The 3639-nt window shown below is 57.8% G+C and overlaps 1 protein-coding gene across 3 annotated transcripts in view; it reads left to right on the forward strand.

The window, feature by feature from the left end:
* Positions 1 to 466: 466 nt before the first annotated feature.
* LOC113216145 (orexin/Hypocretin receptor type 1-like) overlaps positions 467 to 3639 on the forward strand; it is a 139250-nt gene continuing 136077 nt past the window's right edge. For 2 of the 3 annotated variants that reach the window (XM_052266033.1, XM_052266035.1), the window contains exon 1: positions 467 to 879. The gene's annotated coding sequence lies outside the window, so the exon portion shown is untranslated. The remainder of the gene's footprint in view (positions 880 to 3639) is intronic. The other variant, XM_052266034.1, reaches the window with a different exon arrangement.

Here is a 3639-nt window from a genome sequence, read left to right on the forward strand (position 1 = left end):
TCATTAAACGCGAAAAAAAAAAGATGTGTGACAACCACCGTACGGTTACTTCAGAGGCAGACATAATGCGATATGGTTAAGGCAACTTGAATAGATGGCCGTGAAAACAAAAGTGTAATTCTGATAAGCAATTGTATGGTTGCCAATTAATTATATTACGGTTGTCCACCTGAAGCAACCTAGACGATCGAGTGTTGCTACAGCTCTCCATATTTCTCTTGCTGATGTATGAGGCCGGCACACGATGAGGGGCGTTGTGTGCATATTTTGGTGGTATTTTTAATGCGACTGCCCGTCGTGGCGTGACCACCCCTCGTGCGTGGCATGGCGTGGGCATGGCGTGGGCGTGGCGTGGGCGTGGTGTGGCGTGGCGTGGCGTGGCGTGGCGTGGCGTGGCGCGGCACGGCGCGGCACGCGGCGCGGGCGCACCCTCGACGACTAGCCAGAGGCACCGCAGGCGCCGTCGGCGCCGCCCGTCCAACCAGTCCGCCAGCACGCCCCGTTGAGATCGCACGAGCCCCCCGACAGGACTAGCCGAGCCGAGCCGAGCCAGGCCGAGCCGAGCCGAGCCAGGCCGAGCCGAGCCGAGCCGAGGACTCCCCTTGTTGCGCGCGCGGCGGTACGAATCCCCCGCAGAACAGTCCAGGCCGGCGGCGCAGCAGCGCGCAGCAGCGACACGTCCCCGTCTCCTCCCTCACCCCCGTGGTGCTGGCAGGCCAGGCCGCAGGCCAGTGCGGTGAGCGCTTCCAGCGCGTGTGTCGAGTGTGCCCCGGGGCCGATAAGCTTTACGAGGGAAGTGCCAGCCAACCCTATACCCGACCGACTGAGCTTACCGCTCCCAAGACCAGGCTGATCGGACTCGCAGTCAACCCGTGCATGGTGAGTCTCTAATCCCGGATATATTTCTTACATCATGTCCCTTCCGCCTCACGACTGAAGGGGTGAACAGTTAGTATGGTTTGTTGACACAAAATGTAAAACAATCAGAATAGAAATATGTGAAGGCAAAACTAAAGAAGAAAAAGTGACTTGGGGGGGTTTAGGTTCACTCGGGTTCATACACTTCTTTTTACAAACGACGAAACGACCAAAGGTTTCTGAAACAAATAAAAAAAATCGGCGTGGAGTGCGGTGTACTTTGCATGCAAATAAAAGTCATAGAAGACTGAGCTCAGTCAGTATCGCGCGCCGGCTGGACTTTTGCCAAGTTGAAGGTTGAGGTTGAAGGGGCGGCGGCGTCTCTTTCAGAAGGGTGGCTCCGTTCAAACGGAGCGAGGCGGGGCGGGTTGGAGCGCGCGCGCGCTAGAGAGAGAGAGAGAGAGAGAGAGAGAGAGAGAGACAGACTGGGGCCCTTTTCTACCCCATCGCTTTGGAGGCCCCTTTCAGTTTCAACCACGAAATGTAACAACACGCATTAAACGCTTTAGCAGCTAGATTAAAGGGAGCGGAGAGAGCGGCGCGCTGTCAGAAGGGTAAGGGTAGCCGGTAGCACCCCGCCGCTGCTAGAGGGGAAAAAACCTCCACGACAACTGCTCACTTCGTGGAACCTCAGGCCTCAGGGCAGGGGGCGTGTAAAAGTGGGGAAGGGGGTCATGAACCCTTCAAAGGCCCCAAACAAACAGCCTGGACGTGGCTGCGCAGAAAAAGGAGTGGGGGGGCTGAGGTTTACCCCTAACACACGCCCTGTTGGAGTGTTAAGTGGTGTGAAACAGTTTTCAGGTTCATTATCGACTTTCTCGGAATTTCTTCCTGGGCCATCAATCATGAGAAGACTGTAAGGACTCAACCAGCCGAGTGGCCTTCCGTTGAACAAGCGCTCGCCCGTTGATTAGGTAGTTATTGATTTTTTTCCAGCCGAAACTAACCCGATCCCATTTCTCATGCACGTCGCTCTGGCCGTCCCGGGCCGTGGCGAGGACGAGTTTGTGGAGGCCGACGTCTACTTTAGCATCGTTGCGGGAGGTGAAACTCGAGTCGAGTCATTAACACTCCGGTAACAAGTGCCCCTCTCTATCCTCCTCCCCCCCCCCTCTCTCTCTCTCTATCTCCCTCGCAACCCTTCTCCTTTTCATAATATTGAGCAGCAGAGTTGATTTTCGGGCGGGCAAAACACGGCGACGTGGATGGCTGCTGGCGGGTGGCGGGTGACTCGCTACCTCCACAGCGGACCCCACCCAACCCGGGTGACTTGCTGTCCTGTCCAGCAGGAGGAGCACGGGCCCTCCATAGCAGCGTGGGGGCTCCAGGGAGCTGTAAGGCGATCGCTCCTACCTCTCTCCGCACCTCCTCCGGCGGCCCCGCCCCGCCCCGCCCCGCTCCGCCCCGACGGGCCTTGCTCGGTGCTTATATCGATGGTATCGGCTCGTCCGCTCATCTCGATGAGGACGACTCTGCCGCGCCCCGGGGCCCTGCCGGGCCCGGCCCGGACCCCGGGGTGCCCCCTCACGCTGTGTAGCGCCCCTGGGGGAGAGGTCTCTGGGGCCCCAAGGGCGACGCGGCATAAATTAGGTCTGTTTTAATTGAATCAGATTCGGGCGAGGAAAGTTTCGTAAGGCGAAAAATGATTATTGCGTGTTCTTGTTTGATCCCCTCTGCGATGCGCGGCGCTGTGGGGCGGGTGGCCAAACGCGCGGCTCGCCTCGCCTCGCCCCGCCCCGCCCCGCTCCGCTACGCGCCACCGCGCGGACCCAGCCGACAAAATTCCTAATGAGAGGTAATCAGGCCCCACTGCGCGATTTCCCCCCGAACGAATGGTGGTGTGCTGGGCGCTTACTATTTGGATTGTCAGGGTTGTTTCGTTCTTTTACATTTCAATTTTTAATTGTTTCATTATCTATAATTTTGTGTGTGGGGGAGGGGGGATCGACTCGTTTTTGGACGTTTTGAAAGAGACATATCGAATAACTGGACGACAAACACGTGCGCCTATAACTTTTTTCCTCCTTTTATCGGCCGCCTTTTCCGCTTTTCCACTGTTTGTAGCAGACACACGGAAAACGTATTTCAAGGCTGGTTTGTGAAATACTCGACGGTTCAGTGGTGTAGCAAAGGGCCGCAGAGCTGGATGTTCAGCAGTGCGAGGATTCTCGAGAGTGACGATGCGCGGCCCTTTCTACCGGGAGTCAAGGGAGCTGTGTACGTGTTTGGAACGTCGCAAAATGAAGAAGGAAGGGGAAAATGCGAACGGGACATTCTTTGGTCCGGAGGGCCGGCCTCCTGTGTCCCCTCTGTACCCCGCTGGTCCGCATGACGCAACGAGTGGTCTTCAGCTCGCTTCAGCCGCCGTGACAAGGGGGGCCTTCCCCACCTGCCGCACCCCGTCCCGTCCCGCCCCGCCCGGCCCTGCCCGGCCACGCGCGCTCGACCAGTAAAAAAAAAGGAGAGAGGGGCGCGGGGGATAAAAGAGCGAACGCGGAAAAGAGAAAGACAAAAAAAAAACAAAAAACGCGATGGAAGAGATGTACTCGAATGCCACAATGGCTGTGCGAAAGGCAGACGTCACTTTGTGCCGTCACTTAGCCAGAGGACAGAGCGAGTACACAGCCCTGGAGCCTCCAGCGGGACTGGAATGTCCAAAAAGTGGCGCGCCCCGGCCTTTATCCTTCCCCTTGTCCAGCCGGCCCCGCCCCGCCCCGCCCC

Source organism: Frankliniella occidentalis, unplaced genomic scaffold (assembly GCF_000697945.3).
Source record: "Frankliniella occidentalis isolate FOCC.00 unplaced genomic scaffold, Focc_3.1 Scaffold35, whole genome shotgun sequence".
Classification (NCBI taxonomy): Eukaryota; Metazoa; Arthropoda; class Insecta; order Thysanoptera; family Thripidae; genus Frankliniella; species Frankliniella occidentalis.